The sequence below is a fragment of the Taudactylus pleione genome, unplaced genomic scaffold (genome assembly GCF_031769625.1).
Source record: "Taudactylus pleione unplaced genomic scaffold, aTauple2 ptg000083l, whole genome shotgun sequence".
Lineage (NCBI taxonomy): Eukaryota > Metazoa > Chordata > Amphibia > Anura > Myobatrachidae > Taudactylus > Taudactylus pleione.
Genome location: NW_028284485.1, coordinates 2,082,749 through 2,108,039, shown reverse-complemented (window position 1 = coordinate 2,108,039; position 25,291 = coordinate 2,082,749).

Sequence of the window (25,291 nt, the reverse complement as noted above, 5' to 3'; positions counted from 1 at the left end):
AGGCGATACAGAGACTGTACAGAAACATCAGAAAAAGTGTCCTAAGTGTCCTGAAATATGCGCTTGTACCCAATGTCCACTTAACCACGGACATGTGGACAAGTGGAACAGGGCAGACTAAGGACTATATGACTGTGACAGCCCACTGGGTAGATGTATCTCCTTACGCAGCAACAACAGCAGCGTCACCAGTAGCAGCATCTCAGAAACGCCAACTCGTTCCAAGGCAGGCTATGCTGTGTATCACCGGTTTCAGTAAGAGGCACACTGCCGACAACCTCTTAGAGAAACTGAGGGAAATCATCACCCAGTGGCTTACCCCACTTAGACTCTCCTGGGGATTTGTGATATCTGACAATGCCACCAATATTGTGCGGGCATTACATCTGGGCAAATTCCAGCACATCCCATGTTTTGCTCACACAATAAACTTGGTGGTGCAGAATTTTCGGAAAAGTGATAGGGACGTGCAGGAGATGCTTTGGGTGGCCCAAAAAATTTCTGGCCACTTTCGCCATTCAGTGACTGCGTGCCGAAGACTGGAGCACCAGCAAACACTCTTGAACCTGCCCCACCATCACCTGAAGCAAGAGGTTGTGATGCGGTGGAGCTCAAACCAAGGAGGATGGAGGAGCAGCAAAAGGCCATTCAAGCCTATACATCCACCTATGACATAAGCAAAGGAGGGGGTATACACCTGACTCAAGCGCAGTGGAGAATGATTTGCGTGGTGTGCTAGGTTCTCCAGCCCTTTGAATTTGCCACACGTGAAGTCAGATCAGACACTGCCAGCTTGAGTCAGGTCATTCCTCTTATCAGGCTTTTGCAGAAGCAGCTGGAGAAAGTGAAGGAGGAGCTAAGATGGAGCGATTCCGCTTGGCATGTGGAGCTTGTGGATAAAGCCCTTCATTTGCTTTGCCAGGATTCCAGGGTGGTCAATCTGTTGAAATCAGACCACTACATTTTGACAACCGTGCTCGATCCTAGGTTTAAAGCCTATGTGGTGTCTCTCTTTCCAGCTGACACAAGCCTGCAGAGGTACAAAGACCTGCTGGTGAAAACACTGTCAGCTGAAGTGGAACGTGACACGTCAACAGCTCCTTCTTCATTTTCTCCCACAACTGGAGCTGCCAGGAAAAAACTTAGGTATCCTAAGCAACCCATTGGCGATGACGCAGTGCAGGCAGGACCAAGTTTGGACATCCGGTCCGGACTGAAGGACCTGGCAGCAATTTCTGATATGTCTACTGTCACTGCATATGATACTATCACCATTGACAGAATGGTTTAGGATTACATCGGTGACAGCATCCAAGTAAGCATGTCAGACAGTCCGTACCTGTACTGGCAGGAAAAAGGGGCAATTTGGAGGCCCCTGTACAAACTGGATCTATTTTACCTGAGTTGCCCCCCTCCAGTGTGTACTACAAAGAGTGTTTAGTGCAGCCGGGAACATTGTCAGCGAAAGGCGTAGGAGGTTGCTTCCACAAAATGTGGAGAAGATGATGTTCATAAAAATGAATCATCAACTCTTCCAGGAAGACCAGCCTCCAGAACGTACAGAGGGACCTGTGGTGGTGGATTCCAGCAGGGACAAATTAATACTCTGTGAGGATAAGGATGTATACAACACTGAAGAGGGTGAGGAATCAGTGGATGAGGAGGATGAGGACAACATCTTGCCTCCGTAGAGCCAGTTTGTGCAGGGACAGATTAATTGCAAGCTTATTTTGTGGGGGCCCAAACGAACCAATCATTTCAGCCACAGTCATGTGGCAGACCCTGGTGTGCATGTCCTGTTTATACAACATAAGGGTGGGTGGGAGGGCCCAAGGACAATTCCATCTTGCACCTCTTTTTTTTCTTTGCATTATGTACAGTTTGGGGCCTAGTTTTTCAAACTGCCATCCTGTCTGCCACTGCAGTATCACTCCTAGATGGGTCACGTATTTGTGCCGCCCACTCGTGTCGCTTAGCATAGTCATCCAGCTACCTCGGTGCAACCTTTTGGACATAAAAACACTATTGTGAGGTGTGAGGTGTTCAGAATAGACTGGAAATTAGTGGAAATTAAGGTTATTGAGGTTAATAATAGCATAGGAGCAGAAAAACCAACACATTCTGGTTATGCTTTTTTTTAAAAAAATACAGATCCAAAACACAAAACCCAGAACCCAAAACACGGAAGGGTGGTTTTGGCAAAACCAATCCAGATCCAAAACACGAAGAAAGATCCAAAACCAAAACATGAAAAGTAGCTGGTGCACACCACTAATTATATATATATATATATATATATATATATAAGTTTCAGCTGTTTCACATGTTTGATTACCCTTACACACTTAATTGACAATAGTGTGCATATATACTTTGATGGTATCTCTATGATTTATGTAATATACTGTTTAATCACCTTTACACATTGACGAGGAACCCTTAGAGATACACACTAGGAACCTATCACAGGTTTTTAGTAATTACACTTAAGTGACTTTCACCTTTTTTATTAATATATTTATTACCACTTATTTATATAGCACACACATATTCTGCAGCACTTTTACAGAGAATATATAGCTATTTCACATTATGTCACAGCCAGGGTTTCACGGCGTGGAGGTTTGCAGTCCTTACCAGTGAGGACGCTGTGATGCGGTCCTTCTGTCGGGGAGCTGGCATGTGAAGTCTGGCATTGGCTGTATGCAGAGGTTTGCCAGCATTGGGCCATCCTGGCAATGGTAAGTCTAGCGGCATCTCTGCATCACAGGTGTCTGGACATCACCATGTTGTCTATGGCCAATCGTCTATAGGTCACCTGCTCTATCTGGCCTATCACGCTCCGCTACTGGGTACTTACTGGTGTTTGGAGCTCCCTGTAGTTGCCAGTGCAATGTGCTCACATTGTAGCTGTGAGAGAGAGTTATCTGCGCTCCTGTAACCCAGACTTGTGCTCCGGTGCTTGCCCTAGCTCCTTGTCGGCCTCTGGCTTCCTGCATAACCTGCACTGTTCTGCCTTGCTCCCTGCTGAGATCAGCCCTGCACCTTCCACCAGACCCACTCCTGCCTGACCCTGTCTCCTCAGTTAACCCACTCCTGCCTGAACCTGTCTCCTCAGTTAACACATCATCGCATTCCCGGATTTCCATTTTCAGCCAGCATCACAGCATTACCGGATATACCCTTCAGCCAGTATTCAGCAAACCAGGATATCCACTTCACTCTCACAGTCTATCTGGATTCATCTCTGTCACTGATCTGGATATTTGTTTACTCCCATTCACTACAGCTCCCCTCAACCACATATAACAGTTTGTTTATTACTGGACTTTATTTTATAATTCATGTCAACAAACAGTCACATTAAACAACCCACCTTTCAGTTTAAACCTGTGTCTGCTCCTGTTTCCACCCTGGGTCCACAACAAACACAGACTCTGACAGTTTGCACTGGCCTAATGGATTCGGCTACTGGACAGGAGTCCAGAACAGATTTAATTAACGGCATGGCTTCTCGCCTGGAAGGATTGGGAACCATGTAACAGCAATTAGTACAGTATGTGAAAGAAATGGCATGCCCTCAGGATACTTTACAAGCTACACTAACTTCTCCAAGTATGCCTGCAGTTACTGCTTCCTTCACTTATGTGGTATCTGCCTCTGGAGCTCCTCCTTGTTTGTATTTACCTATACCTGGCAAGTTTGATGGCAATCCAAAACTGTGTCGTGGATTTCTCAACCAGTGTGATGTACATTTTACTTTGCAACCCTCGAATTTCCCTACTCCTAAAACCAAAGTGGCCTATATTGTGTCACTGTTGTCCTGCTCAGCCTTAGATTGGGTTTCTCCGCTCTGGGAATGATCAGACCCACTATTGGATAATTATCCAGAATTTTTAACATCAATCAGGATGATTTTTGATGAGCCTGGAAGAACCACTTCTGCTTCATTCAGTATTATGAATCTGAAACAAGGTATCCATCCTGTCAGTCAGTACGTCATTCAGTTCCAGATGTTGGCATCAGAGCTCAGATGTAACGAAGAAGCCCTAACATCGGCCTTCTGGCATGGACTATCGGATCGTATAAAGGATGACCTAGCCACTTGTGAATTACCCTCTAGTCTTAATGATCTAATTTCCCTCTGCAACAAGGTTGATATACGCTTTAGAGAGTGCCAAGCCGAGAAGCACAGAACTGATCGTTTTAGGCCTCATCCTCAACTTTCTCCTACCCGTTCTCCCCCATCTCTCTTACAGATGAAGATCCCATGCAGGTTAATCAAACCCGTCTTTCTAAAGAAGAATGACAGAGATGCATTCAAAATAACGTTTGTCTATACTGTGGAGACACGGGTCACCACGATCCTTGCCATTTTGGAAATGTTCTGACCCAGTCTTCTGGCATAATGATTGTCCCATATCAAAACCACTCAGGTCTTTACACCTGTCCATACCTTCTGCATTTAACATGTTGAAAATTAGTACCTAATTTCAGCTTATCATCTCATATATCTTTGACATTAACATGACCCTTTGTAATTAGATCACACTCCACTTCATATGGGAGTGGCATTAATGTTTTGACTCATGGTTGTACAGATAGAGGGTGCTGATTTGCACCTGGGTAAATTGTACTTTTGGATGCAAGTGCTGCTTGCTTTTAAATGCTGCACATAGAATCTAGAAGGCTATTTGTACAATTTACAGTTTACTTAGAGCATGTCAACTGTAAATTAGGCTACAAGTTTTACACTTACCCCAACATCACTATAACTCTACAGTGTAGGTAAACAGTCCTTATTTCTGGATTTTCCATAGGGTTGATTTGCTACCAATTCCAGCATTACGGAAGTTTTGAGAAATACGTTCAAAGATATCCTGTATAACAAACCAGACTCAGAAATTATATTCGATAGAGCAGCATACCGAGCCCTTTGCCCTCTTATGCACCTTGTGACACCAGTGACGTAACCTCATCCCAGGTGCCCGGAGGCAAGATAAATGTTGGTGCCCCCCAAATTAAAATATACCACCCCCGCAGCACCTATGCCAGCCCCTGCTGCTGCCACCCCCCTATGCAGTTCCTTTTATACAATGCCCCCAGTAGTTGTGCCCTCAGTAGAGGTCCCCCTATGCAGTGCCCACCTATGTAGTGCCCCCCAGTAATGGTCCCTCTATGCAGTGCCTCCAGTAGTGGTCCCCCTATGCAGTGCCCCCAGTAATAAGGTCCATGTATGGCCCCCAAAAGTAAGACCCCTGTAGTGCCCCCATATGATGCCCCCAGGAGAAATTCTGCTGTAGTGCCCCCATATGATGCCCCCAGTAGTAAGGCCCCTGTAATGCCCTGTGTAGTGCCCCCAGTAGAAAGGCCCCTGTAGTGCCTCCAGTAGTAAGCCCCCTGTAATGCCCACAGTAGTAAGCCCCTTGTAATGCCCCCTGTAGTGCCCCCAGTAGTAAGCCCCCTGGAATAAGCCCCCTGTAGTGCCTGCAGTAGTAAGCCCCCTGTAGTACCCCCAGTAGTAAGCCCCATGTAATCTACCCTGTAGTAAGCCCCCTGTAATAAGCCCCCAGTAGTAAGCTCTCTGTAATGCCACCTGTAATGCTCCCAGTAGTAAGCCCCCTCTAGTAAGCCCCCTGTAGTGCCCCCAGTAGTAAGCCCCCTGTAGTGCCCCCAATAGTAAGCCCCCTGTAATGCCTCCAATAGTAAGCCTCTTGTAGTTCCCTTCCTCCGCTCACACACACACACTCACATTCAAAAAATATATATATACTTACCTTAAACCCCGCTCCAGTGCCTGCTGCCATCCATACCCAGTGCCAGCTCCTCGGAACTATGGGAGTGACGTCATGACATCATTCCCATAGTGCACTGCGGGACCTGTAAGCCGGAGCTCAGGGGTGAGCTCCGTCCTCCGGTAACCGCTGGGGGGAGAGAAATAGCCAGGCGCCTGCTGGTAACACACTCAGCGGGCACCCAGGAAATGGAGGGTAGAGGGAGTGCAACCGCACCCCCTGCACCCTCCGTAGTTATGCCACTGGAGGTGGATCGCCGATCAGTGGCGTTCCTTCTCCATGCAGCTCCAGGTGACAATGGAGCCAGGTGTCCCCTTCAGGGCTGGCATCCTGCGGCAAATGACTCCATTGTCTCCGGGAGTTTTGCCACTGTGCAACACTATCTTCCAACTTTATTACTTTGGAGTGAAACAGGAGATCCTTAACAAGGTCCACTAAGTAGACTATTTTGAATTTGAGGGTAGCAGAAATCAAATATTCCAGGACATTTCCTAGTACACCTTACAGAAGCAACATTCATAAAACCTTCCTGTCTGAGCTATGCAAGATGCATTATCTCCACTGCATTTACAATGATCTAATATTATTAAGGGAAAACAAGAAATTGGGATTATTAAACACATTCATAAAATTAAAAACAATTACCCATAAAAACAGCCTGACACCAGCTGTCCTGTGCTGCATATCGTACAGCCCAAAGAAGCCAAATGCCTGTATGTCTGAGCTTGAAAGTGTTAGAGCTGCCTGCCAAGCCTATTTGGCTCTGGCCCATTCCTTCCCCAGAAATGGCTCTCCACTTGGGCCCATTCAGACTCTAGCACCATCTTAGGAGTACTCTGCTCCATCCCTTGGTGACCTGCAAAGCCCGCAAAGCTGTTAGCTAAGCATTGTATCGCTCCGTTGAGCCCCTCCACCATGATCCAGGCCATCTTTCTCCTGGAGATGCAGCTCTGCTTGGCCCTGCTAGGCTGCAGCCACCATCTTGTGTGCACCACTGCAAGTAGCTCCTGCTGCATCACATGAGGGAAAACCTTCAAGATCATAGTCTAGGTGTGCCCATAGCATCCTCAGATTTACCTCCAATAACTTATCCAACTAGACATAGTATTCCTTCTGTATTCAGGAGCATGGGCACCTGAGACAGTCTGTCATATATGCTCAGGGAAGTTAATTTCTTCATACTGTTGCTCCAACCTGTTGGAAGACTTTATTCCACTCTGCCTCCTTGACATGCACTCCCTGTCACAGCAACCTTGCATTACCTGGAGCTTACACTAACTGCAATAGACATTTAGAGGATGTGATGTTGGTCTGTTTGTTTGCCCCTCCGTGTGCTCCATAAGCCCTGCATAGGGGGCAGGTGTTGTGCACACAGAATGCCCAATTCCCACCATACCACTTATACTGACCTATGGTTTCCTATCACAATGTCTCTACTGGAGCCACCCTGCCTATCCTGCTGCCATTGTTGTTTAACTCATATCACCTACCATCCAGAATTCACCCAATAATGACTCAGTGAAGGACAGGTTCATTTTCTCTGTCTCCAAATTTCACCAATTCCTTGTTAAGCCTCAGAGCAAACAGTGGGGGAATAAGTCTTGCACAGCCTTGAGGGCTGGAGTATATTGGCTTGATGTGGTCATATATTGGTGGTGCGGCCTTTGGGCCAGTAGCAGCCACTGGGCTGGTTGAGGCCTGATGGCCAATAAGTTTTGGTGCAGCCTTTGGGCCAGTAGCAGCCCTGGGACTGTTGAAGCCTGTAGGCAAACGAGTTGAGGTGTGGCCTCTGGGCCAGTAGCAGCCTCTGGGCTGGTTGAGGCCTGAGGGCCAGTAAACTGTGGTGCAGCCTTTGGGCTGGTAGCAGCTTCTGCGCTGGTTGAGGCCTGAGGACCAATAAGCTGTGGTGTGGCCTTTGAGCCAGTAGCAGTCTCTGGGCTGGATGAGGCCTGAGGGCCAATAAGCAGTAAGGCGGCCTTTGGGCTGATAGCAGCCTTTGGTCAGGATGCTGTCTTGAGGGAAGAATGACTTGGCAGGAAAATGCTGAGGTGCACACAGTGTCGCCGGGATGACACCAGCAGAAGGATGCAGAGTAGCATACAGAGGATGCTAAGTTGTGCTTAGTGCCACCGCGATGACACTAGCGGTTGTACACAGGGTGAGTACGCTGGATGCTGAGGTGGGCTTAATGTCGCCCAGATGACACCAGCGGTTGTACACAGAGTTGCTTTTATGGGATGCTGTGGTGTACTAAATGCTGCCGAGATGACACCAGTGGTATACACAAGGTTGCGTTTTCTAATGTGCAGCCTGTGTCATTGGGTTGACACAAGATGCCAGGTTAGACACTCGGAACGCTGAGTGAGGGCTGTGCCACCTGGATGACACAAACAACAACTGGAGCAAATGCAGACCGTGCTGCCTAGATGACACAAACAGCAACAACAGGGAAGCAGGCTAGGTGCTGGGAACTTGACTGTGAAACAGGAAACCAAAATGACAACCGGAAACACGTGAATGCTGTCACCAGCAAGGAGTGAAGGGCTGGCTGGAATTTAACAGAAATAGGGCCCAACCAGAGCAAGTCTCCCTAATGACAGACCAGTGAGCACCTGGGCTGTGCACAGACAGGAGAATAAATCAGTGTGCACCTGATAGTGCACACAGACAGGCAGTAATTAGTGCAGAGGTTCAGCAGCAACCAGGACTGGAACTGCAAACAATATGCTGCTAACCACAGATTCAGACAGGACGAAGGAGGAGGCTTCAGCGAAAGCTTGCCCGGCGTTGACCCCACACAGCATTGGCAGTGCAGCGGCTTGTGACATTCCTCTGTCATGGGGATCCTGCTTCTGGCTCTGATGTTCCCAAGCCCCTTAGATAGTCTGTCTCCAAGTCATCTGATCCACAGGGTTCAAAAGAGGCATCACCTTAACACATTGCCAACCTGTAGGTTAGCAACTCTGAAACTCTTCAATTTCTTAAGACCCTGCCCTCCAAGTCTGACTTCAAGATCTTGAATCAACATTGAAAGAGAAATAAGGGTTCCAGCTGGATCTCCTACAGGCATATGTAACCCATGTCACTGGGTGGGTTTTGTCCCTGAAGGTTGCTGCGAAGGAGACTGATAAGACCCTACAGAGCCTTCAAGACTTAATAGACCAAATGTCTGCTAAGTTACAATCTTTCCAGGTCTGACTTGAGGATTTATATAACAGGGGGTGCCACAAAAACCTGAGAGTTTGGGTGTGAAGAGAACCCACAACAAGGCATTATGGAAGTTCTGAGAAATATGTTCAAATATATCCTGTATAACAAACCAGACACAGAAACTATGTTTGATAGAACAGCATTCGGAGACCTCCTCATGGTTGGCCCTCTTATACCCCTTGAGACACTATCTGCCAACTTTATAAATTTTTTGTGAGACAGGAGGTCAGGTCATTCACAAGGCCCATTGATTGGACTCTTTTGAATTTGAGGGCAGCAGGAATCAAATATTCCAGGGCCTTTCCTAGTACACCTTACAGCAGCAACATTCTAAAAACCTACCTGTCTGAACTATGCAAGAAAGATATTAAGTACAATTTGGACTTTCCATTTAGTCTCAACATACAAAAGGACAGCAAGCTGTTCATGTTTAAGTTGCCTTTTGTGCATGACTTTTAATCCTATCTCGAAATCCAGACAGTGCCTCTTCAGGACTGATCAATGTTTTCCTTTTGATTGGATGCCCACAAGTTGCCCCTTTTGAGAAATGGCAAAAGTTTCCAAATTTCATTGTTCTTAGAAACACGCCAAACGCTGGGCCACCCATTCTGGCTCTGAAGACCCTGGTTGACTTTTTCTTACATCTCCAAGCCAGTTTTCTTTTTAGGTTTCAACATGCACTAATAGATGAGCAGCTATTTCTTTGGATGCATTACTGAGTTTAGCGTAATGCCCTTAGGGGCTACAGTTGTTTTTCTCCTATATTAATTACTGTTTTGTGCTTTTAATGTTTTATCTTCTGATTTTCTTATACTGTGTTTCCATGGAATGCCTCTACTCTGCTTTTCCCTTTTTTTGTTATATCCTTATTATGTTGTGATCAATATATATTCTGGCTTTGATGGTTGGGATTGTATTTGATCTTTGTGATGGGATGACAGGATACTTTGCTGCTACAGTTAGCTTGTGGTATATTTGTGTGTACTGTATCATGAGCAGACATTACTGTGTCTATGGTTGTTAGTGACTCAGATCTTCGTAAACAATCTGATCAGGGTGTTGCTAAAAGTTATCACTCTCCTCTTCAAAAACTTACATGAGGGCAATGGTGTGTAGATACCAACATGATTGTCCGTCTGTCACAAATTCTTCTTCTTGCATAGTGGCAACAGCAGAGACTTCTGTAATGTACTGGGTAGTTACCTGCAATGTCTCTGGGTAGTGAGATACTTATATGAAATTAGTTTGTTCTCCAGTGATGGTATAATAGACCTAGAATTCTTAAGCCACTATGCAGGTGGTTAAAATAAATACATAGCTCAACCAATGGTATGCAAGTTACTTAGAACCTGGCAAGACTTAATAGATTGTGAGCTTTGGTCTTGGTCGTAGGCTGAGATACAAGTTCAAGTGACATAGAGCCATTATGTGTAAGCTGTACCAGTGAAGGATCTGCCTAGAGAAATACCAAATTTAATGTTGCCTAACACCACTGTTAAAAGAATAAACAAATTGTTGTGGCATATCAGGATCAATTAACCAGTGAGTCTGCCTCCACAGTTAAACTGGCTATTAGTGTTCAAGACAGCACATTATTTGCTTCACTGGACCCTGCTACCTCTATCATGTATGCTGGAGTTACCCTGTCCATCTCCACACCACCTGGCTGCCAGAACCAAAGAAAGCCTACCACTGGGTCCCATTGCAGTCAGTGTTAATTCCAAGAGCTGCCTGTTGCCTGTCTCCAAGCTGGGCAATCTAACAGTGGTTGAGGTTCAGGCACCTACACTCACTGCCACTGTACCCCTCTCTGGATATAGAGGACATTTCTACTAGTCGATGAGTTTTCAATGGTGTTATTTAATACAGACCCAGATGGGAGACCTTGCAACACTCTGAGACACTCACTATGGACACATTTTTACTGAGACATACCCACCAGGCATATATTGCACTGAATTTTCAATCATTGTGAATTTTCCTTTCAGGATTTTTTATATGTATTGCAGAACTCTTAATAAAACCATGATTTCTATATAGAGTGATTTATTATTGTGGAACAAGACAGAAGAATATAATCCATTTCCATTTTTTGACATTGGTGATTTACATGTTTTAAATGTATGTTTGTGATATTTGTATTAAATTACATATGTTATAAGAGAAGCCTTTTTTGTGGTTAATATCTGTGAATGCATTGTCATTTACTTCTGGTGATTTTCACTGGCGCAATCTGTTGTCTAGTTTTTATTGACTGTTCCTCTTCTTTTTGACCAACTGGCAAGTGGTATTTGAGATTTGCTATTGGTGTCTATTCACCCATTAATAATTATAATTATTAACCGCCAGTATTTTTAATACCCACACTGTGTCTTTTTTGCTTTACTCCCACCTCAGAATCAGGCCCATAATGTTGCTAGGCAGTTTATTGAACAACATGAAGGGGATCTAAGTGTCACCAATTTATCGGTATATTTACTGAAGTCCTGGTTTTTAGAAATGTAGTTGTTGCCCATAGAAACCAATCAGATTCTACTTATCATTTATCTAGCATCTTCTAGAAGATAATAGCTAGAACTGAATGGTTGCTATGGGCAATTACTCCACTTCTAAAAACCCGCACTTTAGTAAATATATCACTTAGAATTTATTTCCTCCACAGTTAGAGTTGACAGGTTTAGAACACTGCCAACAGGAAATATTTTTAGCATTTAATATGAAGAGCTTATATCTCTTAAATGTACATAATTAATTATTTAGTATTCTCTAGTTGGTATGATCAGTACAAGATATTTGTATCTATTTGTCCTAAAAAGATATTGTTTTCACTATGTCTAATCTCTTTTATCCCCTTCTCCTCCTCCTTTTGCATGTTATTTATTATTTTAGTATGGTTATTTGATTGTGTATATGTAAGATTGCAACTACAATAAATAGATAATTTTGTATTAGATAGGTCTGTTAATCAATAGTTTTTATTGTCTCTTACATACAGTGTTTGTATCTGCTTTTTGTATAATTATTCACTTGGTATTTGTATGTATCCATTCTATATTTAGACACGATTTGTGTCAAATAGATATTTAAGATATTTTAAGTTAATATAAAAATGTACATATTTTATTGTTAAAATAAATTATAAAAAACTTCCCTAGTCATAAATGAAGATGGTTATGATTTATACAGTATGTTTTGAAAAATCTGCTTCCACTTTATCCTATGATATGATTTTTAACAGTGGAATATATTTTAATAATTGAGTTAATGAAACCACTTGACTGGGGATAGGGGACAATAACCTTATATATGCACACAATTGTCAATAATTAAAATGGACTTTAATAAAGACAGATGGATGCTTGTTAAACATCATCACAAAGATGCTAGTCTTGCATCACAATATGTAGGTGGATACAATTTATCTTTGTCCTTCACCTGGTCTCATCTGCCACTAGAAACCCACAGCTCTGTCTTATCCCATGGACTTGATTCCTGGTCTCCAGGCTGTTGAACACACTGCTGAGCCTTGGTGACCCCAGGCCAGTGTACTCTCCTATGCTGGCAAGTAGTGAAATTTGCTCTACAGCCTTTACCTGGGCTACACTTCAAGTCCACACCATCAAACTGACAGACCTTTGGCCAGCCATGTATATCATCACCTGGCACAGAGAACCTTCATCTCCTGCAGTAAACTTTGGCTCTTCGTTGAACTGGGACTGTACTTCTTGTTGTGATCCTCCATCATCTCTGTGAGTGATTTGGGAATAGATGACCTAATCTTTGCAAACTACATCTGCTCATTTTGGATTTAAACTTCTACCATCTTTACTGCAGGTTGCACAATTGCCTATGCAGTATTTAAGCTTACCAGTGTGAGTGCAATTTAATATAAAGAAGAATCACTCCTCATTTATAGCCCTAAAACTGGAGTGATTACCTTTTCCATACATGAACTTATGTTGGCAAAATGCTACCTAATATTTTTAGATTTATGTTATACTTGTCATATTTTATTCATGAAAGTGGTATACACCCAATCCAGAGTGGTTTAAAAAATTATGTATATATACAGTAGATATGTTGTACAGTATATCACCTGTGACTTATCTATAAACCTGTTTCCCTCTCTCTGCTCTGCCTGTCTCTGTCACAGCTGTCTCTCCATCTCAGACTGTATCTCTCAGACTGACACTCTCACCTTTCAGCCTGTCTTTCTCACAACTGTGTCCTCTTTCACAGTGAGTTTCTTTCAAATCTTCCTCACTGTCATCCTCCATGGTTCTCAGCATTGGATAGCCAGGCACAGCTGGTCAAACACTGATAAATGGATGAAGCATCCAGCCTTTCCCAGCTACAAAGGCAAAAAAAGTTAATTGAGCTACAACTGATCTGCAGGTATGCCAAGCACAACCTGCTTTAGGTCACTGTGACCCAAAAGCTTATCACTGCCCCATGCTGTTTCCTTAAGTCATTAGCCCACCAAGAAAATCTTTCTACACATGACGCTGATGCAAAACGTTTTACATTTGCCAATTATGTCTACACATTTGTGTAATTTGTTTGATCTATGGGGTCAATCCAATTAGGGGCGAGTTTTCAAAATCAAGTTTATTTCATGAAACTCACATACATCACACAAATGTGCATACACCAAGAAAAGTGAGATCTAAATAGAGATTCCAATTTCCAGTAGTCAATGTGAAGTTGCGTGACTTTTCTACAAAATGCAACTGGAAGAAGTGCATGAAAAGTTGTGGGGAAAGAATCATGGACCCCAAAATAGTGACAGCTGAGATAGCAGGGCCATATATAAGGCTGTTAGTGGCCATAATGAAAGTACTGTAGGTTTTTAAAGGTGTCAAATTTGACATTTTGGATACAGAAAAAAATGTCTATAATAGTATTTTAGTGTTTTTTACATGTTTGTAAAAGGTTGAAGTGAACAATTTTACCTCTCATCTGCATCTTGCATCTCAAATTATACTTATAAAGCTTGGTGATTTTTTTTTATAAATATTGGCAAGTTCATTAATTTAGAACTGTGAAAAATGTGTAACATCCTACAGTAAATTAGATGGAAAAGCAAAATTTACATCATTTATGTTTTCATCTCTTTTCAGTAGACTGAGACATCAAAAGATACCAAAGTTACTAACATAAAACCATATTGCTCTCATTAATTAATCTTCTTGACATATTCTAGCAAAAAAGTACAGTTGCAAAGTATTTAAAGGAATTGCACAATTCTGCAAAATCATTATTTGGCTACAGAAGAAACAGCATATCATATTATACAATAATCTTTGAAGTCCCTGATTAATGTTCCTAATTAACTAAAATTAAAAGAGATTTTTTTTCTTAATATTTAAATAATTAACCCAATATTTTATTTGGTAATATAATAAGAAAATGTTGTTATCAGTAATGCCAAGAATGCTACAAATTACATTCAAATGAAACTCATATTGCAAAAAATGTTAAGAAATCATGGATTAATCAAAAACTGTTGTGACTGTCTGATATGCTTATCAACCTCATATATTGTATAATATTTTACAAAAAACATTCAGGGAAAATATTTATACTATTTACCTAGAACTGATTTGGGAACAGCCCCTCAATATTGGTTTAGGTCTATGCCAAATGTGTTTGAAATGTGAGAATATCTTTTAAGACTGTAGTCTAGCTACTACCACTTTAGGGCCACATTGATTGAAGTGCAGTCCCATATAAAATGTCTAGGGCAATTCAAAAAGGCATCCCTGGTTTATCATTTAGCACCCCAAGGAATTACAAGCAAAATCTTGATTTTGGCTCCGGGTGCATATGTTTGGAAATCCTTTATCCACTGAACTTCTCCATCAGTAGATGCAAAATTTTGAACCTCTGCAGATGTTTGCCAATGCAGAGATAACTATAAGGTGGCTGCAATTAAACCTGCATTGCATACACAGAGAAAATCGTGGCATTTTCTCAAGTGCTATGCTGTATGTCTGTATGATATCACTTTGCTCCTACCGAAACTCTTGGTTTCATAATGTCACCATTGTCAGTGTGAACTTACCTATGCCCTATCATCTGGAAAGAAAAAACAAATACATAATTATGCATATGGACAAATCTGCATAGCTCACAACTCGGTTGGGACCCCTTGCTAAACTTTGTCTGTATCTGAAGGTTTGGAAGGGTAGCACTGCACTGGTGTAGGTGGGAGATGGTGGTGACTGGGGGAATGGTGGGGGAGGGGTGGATGAGGGTGTACATGTTGCCTGTATCTGAATGTCAGTACATGTTGGTAGCTGCTTAGTCACTTCAGTAATATCGCTCAGGTGCATGAAACAGAGGGGTTATTTTATACAAGAAACTATACGGTGCCCTCAGGGTTGGTGTGGCTGGGCTGCTTTAGCTATATAAATTATTAGAAAATAAAGTAGTTAGATAATTAAAGCTTAAATAGGTCTAACATTTAAAATACTGAATAACATTGCTATCACTTTTGTTTAACATACAGTATATACATTTAATGTCACTTTCACCAGGGATTTTGTACACAGGTCCATCCCGGGTGTGACCCGTGGGAGATCCCTTTCAGACTGGCGGCCAGGCCCAGCTAATTACTGGGGCGATAACGTCACTGCCATCATGTGCTGAGCCGGTGCTTGGAGATGAAATCATCTCCAAGTGCTTGCTTATGCTATAGAGTGAACTGGACCCAGGCTGCATCAACCTGGGTTAGCCACTCACAATGCACCACGATCCAGGTTGAACACGTGTTCAACCCTGCTCGTTACCCGGGTTGAAATAATGGGTTGGCTGACCCAGGTTATTTTAACAAGGCCCTTTCACACTGAACAATAACCCAGGTTGCTGTGCGTTCCTATGCAAAAACCCGGGTTATGGCTGTCAGTGTGAAAGGGGTATTATGTACATTTATATAAACTGAATTACTCCTGTCACAAACTTCTTAGCATGCACCTACTATAGCAGCGCTAACCACTTAAGATCTACCTCTAGAAGCTTGCTAATGATTCCAAAATGCAATAAAGGTATCTACTGTAAATGCCCTGGCTTTCATTACTACAGGGCCGCAACTAGGGGGGGCTAGAGGTGCACGTGCACCGGGTGCCGGAATGCAGAGGGTGAAAAAGGGATGACTCACGGTGCCTTGGGGGCTGGAGAGTCAGAAAACGGCCATCCAAAAATGGCTGCTGCCAAGGAGCAGACAGATGCTAGAGGTCCTTACTGGACTTCTAGTGTCTGTTAGGCCAGTGCAAGTGCCAGGAGAAGATGCTGAAAGCTGCATCTTCACCTGTGAAACCCCCTGGCAACGAGCATAGACCCCATGGCAATGAGCATGTAACCCCTGGCAACGAGCATAAACCCCATGGAAATGAGCATGTAACCCCTGGCAATGAGCATAAACCCCATAGCAACGAGCATGAATCCTCCTAGCAACAAGCATGAGACCCCCTGGCAATGAGCATGGAACCCCCTGGCAATGAGCATAAAACCCCTGACAACAAGCAGGTAATTTTAAAGTAATTAGAACTCTTACTGTGGGGCATAAAATGGTATCGGGCAAATATGTTTCACATTACAGTGTGTGGCATAATGTGTAATGGGCATTATTGTGTGTGGAATAATGTAAGTCACTATACAAGGGATGTTTGACTAGTGCACTGCCTTATGGAGGGGCAAGGACAAAATCCAGGTATGGGAAGGGAGGGGGCGCAAAATTGCTACCTTGCACCGGGTGACAGATATCCTAGTTTCGGCCCTGATTACTAGGCTTCACATTTTTGGAACATCCTACCTGAGTCATCTAAATCCACCACTTATCTAGATCTTTCACATATTCTTACGTTCAGCTCTCTAAGCATGTTTATTATTGTAATGCATAATGCAATTTTTCTGCAATTAGAGCATACATTTATATACAGTAGCATGTCTAGTACATAATTGAAAATGAGAGGTAACTCAATATAGTTCTTCTTGATGAAATACTTTATAAATAAAATCATCTATTTACACAATTTATTTAAATATGTGTTCCTTAATGCCATTGCAAACAATTTTGTAATGGCATTAGTAGACCAGGTTTACCATAAAAATATTATGTTGTTGAATATAGTGATGCTCCCAATATTTTCAAAATGAAATTAAAACTGTGTTTCCCTTAGAAGTGACTAACAACTAGGGATGAGCGGGTTCGGTTCCCTGAGAACCGAACCCACCCGAACTTCGGGGATCCGGGGCGATCCGAGCCCAAGCTCGGATCTCCCTGTCTGCCCCGGATCCCTCTCCCGAGGCAAAACCTCGAGATCTGCTGTCGGATCTCGAGGTTTTGCCTCGAGCGGCCATTTAAAAAAAAATGCCTTTGCCTTTAATGGGCAAAGTGCTGATTGGCTGACAGAGCCGTCTGTCACGGCTCTCAGCCAATCAGCATTATGGTGCTCATTTGCATGTAGCACGGACTCGTGAGATCCGTGCTACATGCATCTGTGTGATTGACAGTGACACAGAGCACAGATGGGTCAGTGAGACCCGTCTGTGCTGCTGTGTATTTCAATGACACAGATGCACGCACGGACCAGGAGATCCGTGCTACTTGCATCTGTGTCATTGACACAGAGCACTAACGGGTCCGTGAGACCCGTCTGTGCTGCTGTGGTAAATAAATAAAAAAAAACCTGTGTAAAAAGAGAAAAAAATGGCGTGCCCCCCCCCCCAAAAAAGAGCAACCAGCCCCGGGCATTAGTGACCCAGTGCTGGGTGTGCTTAAATACAGGGGACAAACGACATAGGGGTCCCCTGTACTTAAACACAACCAGCACCGGGCTAGTCAGAACCAGAGCTGGTTGCCAAAATACGGGGGACAAACGACGTAGGGGTCCCCCGTATTCTGCGCAACCAGCTCTGGGCTCTGATCCGGTCCTGGTTCTGGAAATACAGGGGAAAAAAATGAGTAGGGTTCCCCTGTATGTTCCAGAACCAGCACTGGACTTTTTCTAGCGGGGGGCTGATGCCACAGCCAGGGGAGCCCTTTCACCGGGCCCCCCAGCCGCAGCATCAGCCCTGACCGCTAGTCAGCCCAGGCCGGGGATCCCTGGAGAGCTGGGGACCCCCCCAATAAAGGGGTCACCCTCTCCAGGGCACCCCAGGCCCAGGCTGATAGCCCGGGGCTATCCCCGCCACCCCTGGTGGCGGTGGGTGGCGGGTTGATTGTGTGGTGTGGTGTAAATAAAGAATATCAAACATTGTCTTTACAAGTAGAACTGCAAGTCCCAGCAAGCCTGCCCCGCATGCTGGTACTTGGAGAACCACAAGTACCAGCATGCAGGGCATTAAGGGCCCACTAGTACCTGTAGTTCACCTGTAAAAAAATGTTTAAAAAAAACACAGGACACACACACCGTGACAGTATAAGTTTATTAAACATACACACACACACACACATGTACACATACTCACCTATGTAACCTGTAGCATCGGTCCACTTGTCCGGTAAAGTATCCATAGGGGACCTGTGAAAAAAAACATACTCACCATCTCCTATGCGAGGTTCTGTCCTCTTCGTTCCAAAGTAGGCATCCCCGGACTTGGCAAAAAAAAAAAACGAAAACGCGATCCACGAACTTAGTACCGTTCTATAGAACGGTACTTCCCGAATGAGAGCTTAGCGGCGGGGTATCACCATGGAAACCCCGCTGCTAAGCGTTCATTGGCTGAGAGAGGCCATCTCCCGTCTCTCAGCCAATGAACGGCTCCCTCCATTGTAGTCAATGCTGGGAGCCGCAAGGTTATTAAAGTTTACCCTGCGGTTCCCACCATTGACTACAATGGAGGGAGCCGTTCATTGGCTGAGAGACGGGAGATGACCTCTCTCAGCCAATGAACGCTTAGCAGCGGGGTTTCCATGGTGATACCCCGCCGCTAAGCTCTCATTCGGGAAGTACCGTTCTATAGAACGGTACTAAGTTCGTGGATCGCGTTTTCGTTTTTTTTTTTTGCCAAGTCCGGGGATGCCTACTTTGGAACGAAGAGGACAGAACCTCGCATAGGAGATGGTGAGTATGTTTTTTTTCACAGGTCCCCTATGGATACTTTACCGGACAAGTGGACCGATGCTACAGGTTACATAGGTGAGTATGTGTACATGTGTGTGTGTGTATGTATGTTTAATAAACTTATACTGTCACGGTGTGTGTGTCCTGTGTTTTTTTAAACATTTTTTTTACAGGTGAACTACAGGTACTAGTGGGCCCTTAATGCCCTGCATGCTGGTACTTGTGGTTCTCCAAGTACCAGCATGCGGGGCAGGCTAGCTGGGACTTGCAGTTCTACTTGTAAAGACAATGTTTGATATTCTTTATTTACACCACACCACACAATCAACCCGCCACCCACCGCCACCAGGGGTGGCGGGGATAGCCCCGGGCTATCAGCCTGGGCCTGGGGTGCCCTGGAGAGGGTGACCCCTTTATTGGGGGGGTCCCCAGCTCTCCAGGGATCCCCGGCCTGGGCTGACTAGCGGTCAGGGTTGATGCTGCGGCTGGGGGGCCCGGTGAAAGGGCTCCCCTGGCTGTGGCATCAGCCCCCCGCTAGAAAAAGTCCAGTGCTGGTTCTGGAACATACAGGGGAACCCTACTCATTTTTTGTCCCCTATATTTCCAGAACCAGGACCGGATCAGAGCCCAGAGCTGGTTGCGCAGAATACAGGGGACCCCTACGTCGTTTGTCCCCCGTATTTTGACAACCAGCGCTGGTTCTGACTAGCCCGGTGCTGGTTGTGCTTAAGTACAGGGGACCCCTACGTCGTTTGTCCCCTGTATTTAAGCACACCCAGCACTGGGTTACTAATGCCCGGGGCTGGTTGCTCTTTTTTGGGGGGGTGCACGCCATTTTTTTCTTTTTTTACACAGGTTTTTTTTTTTTTTTTTACCACAGCAGCACAGACGGGTCTCACGGACCTGTCATTGCTCTGTGCCAATCACACAGATGCATGTAGCACGGATCTCCCGGGTTCGTGCTACATGCAAATGGGCACCATAACGCTGATTGGCTTCCTGTCTGCCACTGCAGTGCCACTCCTAGATGGGCCACGTGTTTGTGCCGCCCCCTTGTGTCGCTTAGCATAGTCATCCAGCTTCCTCGGTACAACCTTTTGGCCTAAAAACAATATTGTGAGGTGTGAGGTGTTCAGAATAGAGTGGAAATGAGTGGAAATTAATGTTATTGGGGTTATTAATAGCGTAGGAACAAAAAAAGGCCCATTTATGTGATTTTAGCGTTTTTTTTTTATTTTTTAAGAAAAAATCCAGATCCAAAACACAAAACCCAGAACCCAAAACACGGAAGGGTGGTTTTGGCAAAACCAATCCAGATCCAAAACACGAAGAAAGATCCAGATCCAAAACCAAAACACAAAACACGAAAAGTGTCCGGTGCACACCCCTACTAACAACTATAGAAAGAACTTATAATTCACATAAACTAATTATGACTTAAAACAGAATGAATGGCGTTAGTAATAAATTATTGCCATACAGCATCTGTGGGGGATAATTGTTTCTGAGCAACAACATTACTGTATATCTCTTGCTAAGTCAAAAACACAAATTATGTAGAAAACATTAAAAAACATAAGCTCTACATATCCCATCAAACATAAAATTTATAAAAAAAAAGACCTAGTTCATTTACTATATAAAACATCTCACATATAATTTTATAATTTAAAATAGTAAAGCCTCCTCAAAATTCAATCTATTAGATGGACAAGCAACAAACTTAAGCAGTTTAGAACAATGTTAATCTTATATATTCATGTTGGTGCTTGGAGCAAAAATCACAGAATCTCACAGCCCAACAATAAAGTTAAAATATTATTTACATAGTGCAATTATATCTCCATTAATGCAATGTAAAGGAATAGTCCCACATAGAATATCTTTAAACTGGAGACTCCAATTGCACTCACCCAAATGTAAAGAAACGTAGGTTGATTACATAAATAATGAGTGCCACATGTATGCATTATGAAACAAATAAAGTTGTTCCCTTCATATAATTATATATTCACTAATATATTCCTAAAATAAGTTTACCCCAATAAAATAAATAATAATTATGACCCATATAAGATAAATGATTATTATTTGGATCCCATTAAATAAATAATATTTTCTAATTTGTCTCCTAAATAAATAATAAATCAGCTCATAATTAATATGATGATTATTATTATCTTTTATTCATAAGACACCGCAAAGTGTCTACATCATCTATTGTGCTTCCTCCTATTATTAAATGAGCAGATAGCGCAAATGGCATGCAAAACCACAGTTTGATAAATTTCCCACATATTGAGGTAGATTTACTAAATGATCAATTTTTGGTTGATCTCCCAAAAATAGACTTTAGAACAAGTTAGGACATCATATCAACAATTGGTATTTTTACAAATACAACTATAGAAAAAGGAGATTTACTAACGGTCAGTTTTGAAATCATCTGAAAATCTACTAAAATCGACATAAAAATCGACCAGACAAAGACCTGCCTGCGTTTGGAAGAATTATTGCATAGATTACTAAGATCTATACAGGCCTCTTAGACTTAAAAGCAAATAGTTAACCAGCTCTGGACCTTTAAGACCGGCCTGGTACAGGAAAATCAGGGAAATTCAAATAACATCCACTGGGCTGAACCAGTCGGGGTGGTAATGCAATAGCAGTTAGACACACTGTGTGGAGTCCCCCTGTCAAATCATTAACCAGCCCCAAATATAATGGGTATATAATGGGTATTAAGAAGCCCCAAATATATTGGGTTTATAATGGGTATAAAGAAGTGCAGAATCTAACTGGCATCAACGTTGGGTTTCAATTGAAGTTGAAACCCGATAGATGATAACTATGCAAATTTTACAGTCTGAAATATAGTCGATGCCAGTCAGTTTTAAATTGATTGATTTTCAGAAATACTAGAATCCATATGTCAAGTCTCAGTGTAACTTACATACCTATAAGGCATTCTATCAAATTATCAGTAATTTAACAACACTTTCAACTGTTCAAAACTTATACTGTATATTAGTACATTGTATATGATGATTACATGCATTACTCTTATCGGAATCGGTATGATATCCCGGGTGCCACATGGCCGGGAGTTTGAACCCCGGCAGCGGCAGCCCGACAAAACAGCAGAGCCTGACAGCGCTGGAAATCCCAATCGTGGTGAGGTAAGTATGAACTAATCTAACCTAACCCCCCTAACCCTTCTTAGGGGTGCCTAAACCTTAACCTCCACCCTGTGCCTAACCCTAATCCTCCCTCTAAGTGCCTAACCCTAACCCCCCCTTCCCCGCTGCCTAAACCTAAGTCCCCCGGGGGGGTGCCTAACCCTAAGTCCCCCCCCGGCGGTGCCTAACCCAAACCCTCCCTCTCCCTAGCCTAACCCTAACCCTCCCGGGGGGTGCCTAACCCTAAGTCCCCCCCGGCTGCCCTAAACCTAACCCCCCCTGTTGCTGTCCGCTCATGGCGCCCAGCATCCGCCCGATCGGGATGCCAGGCGCCTGTCTCGTGGCATCGGGGGAAATGAGTGGCGTCTAGATATAGACGTCGGTCATTTATCCCACGGTGGGATAAAGCAGTCGGGAAGCCAGCTGCCAGGATTCCAGCAGCCGGCTTCCTGATTGTATACCCTCTTATCACCCAGATTATTGGGCATGTTTCCCTGTACTTTTTTCAGGGATGTAGTTATGAGACCGGTGGGCATGATCCCTCTGGTCTCAATACCGACATGGGAATCCTGACAAGTGACTTGAAATAAGTGTTGAAATACTACCGCCTATCTTAATCCTGACACCGGAACACCGAAGGATGCCAGCCCGAAAGAGGTAAGTCCGTGGTACCCTTAGAGTTAGCCGGGGTGTGGGTGATCTTTAGGTTTACGGGACGCAGCAGTGTTAAGGTTAGGTTTTGGGGGGAAGGTTAGGGTTAGACACCCCTGGGGAAGGGTTAGGGTTAGGCATCACTGTGGAGGTTAGGGTTAGGCACTTTGGGGGGAGCTAAGTTTAGGCACGAAGAGGGGAGATTTAGGATTAGGCACTAACGGTAGGGTTAGGATTAGGGTGCGGGGTGGGGAAGGTTAGAGTTAGGCTACAAAAAGGGAGAATTAGAGTTCAGGGGAAGGTCGCCGCTGTTGGTATTCTGACAGGATGCATCCTGACCACCGGCATTACATACCGATTCCTATTATTCAGTATAACTCACTATGTCTAAAATTCGGTGTGCAACTTTCATACCTTCTATACTGCAAATACAAGACATGCTATGCCTGTAATAATTGCATTTTAAATATTTTAATTATTGTATCAGTTTTTTATGGAAATTGTAATAACTAACATTTTACTAAAACGTGATATTTTTATTCTGTATAACATATGCCTACTTTACTTTTTAATGTATGTTTTAATTGTCAACCTCATTTTACAATACATATTATACTATAAAATAAGAGTTCATACCAAATCTATGTATTAACTTTTTCCTTTCAGAATACTAGATTGTGAATAACTCTTTCATAAAGCAATTTATATACACGTTTTTACAAGGTTTTCTTTTGGTAGTATATTAAGATGAGCAACAAAAATGATATTTTATATGGAATATAAACAGAAAAAATGAGAATATACGGTATGAGAACATGTTTTATGTGGTCACATCATTGGTCCTGGTCAGGGAACTAATGAGACTCTAGATGTATATTGATGAATCTAACTGGTTATCACCAGATAATGTGATTACATGTAATGTGTTCTTCACAGAATGGTACAGCATAACTAAATTACAAACCATTAACTGTGGCTCCATCTGTAGCTCAAAATATATTCATCTTATTCTGTCCTTTATATAGATGGTAAACGTGTTATCTTTGTTATTGGCTTAGTTAAGTAAAATTGGACAAACGAGTGTGTTCATTTATTTATATTTTTAAATTCTGCATTTATTTTCTAACAATTAGGAGAGCCATGAAATAGCACATGCACATTGTGTTTTCCATATACAGGCAAGTCAATTTAACACTTCAACTTAAGAACTCAACTTGTGTCTTTTTTCGACCTCAATATATGTATACAGTATGTAAGATCTATTTGGTCATTTGTAGGGATATTTTTTTTATATGCATGGATGTGAAAAGACTAATTAAACCACCTAGTCTGTACAAAAATTACTAAAACCCCCCAAAAAACCCAAATTTTATCTCACACACTATTATTCACCCAGTTCTGCCACAATAAGTGGCCTAAACTCCATAATGTTAGGGAAGATGAGTATAAGTGCACTCCAACGCAATTCCATTGCTGCTCTCTTGGCTACTTGGTCACAAGATCAGCATCTATGTATCCTAATTTATAGTGCAGGCAGTCACATGTTTGCAATTCATATATTTCTATGCAGAATGTTCATTCCAGCAGCACCCCTCTGATTAGCTTTCTGTCTTTTTAAATTGCAGGAAGTTCTTACCATTTGTGCCAGATTTAGTTGCAGTGTTCTTCATTTCTCAGCTACTGCTCCTTTTAGTTGGCTACTGTTACTAGACATATGCCTGGTGTAATAACCACTCTCTGGCAGCTATCTGCCCTGAACTGGTGCTTGGACTACATTCTCTGTTTGCTGCGCTGCCCTGAACCTGTACTTGTAATACATTCTCTTTCTGCTGCCCTTGCCTGAACCTGTGCTTATAAATACACTCTCTTTCTGCTGCCCTGCCCAAACCTGTGCTTAGAATTATGGTCACTCTCTGCAGCTGTTTCTCAAGTACATGGAACACTAGCTGACTGAGTAATATCTTATGTCATGGTGTCCTGGCTTGGATGTCTGTAAGCAGTAGAGATGTGTGGGTCCAGTTATCAGAGAACTGACAACAACTGAATTTAGAGGTTCCTAGTCAAAACGAGTCTGAGTTCGGAGTCACTTTGGGGTACAGAGTCAAACCGACAAGTCAAAATGAGGTCACTTTAGCTGTTTTTTTTTTAAATACAGATCCAAAACCAAAACACAGAAGGGTGGTTTTTCACAACCAAAACCCAAAGATGAATATGGATCCAAAACCAAACACGGGGGGTCAGCACACATCTCTAGTGAGCAGTCATAAACCTCTTCCTGGATAACATCAAGATCTCCTTACTGTGAGTCTACCTACCTGTAGTGTCTCCATATGCTTTCATACTGTTTGTCCCAATAGGTCCTACATAGGATAAGATTCTACTACTGCAT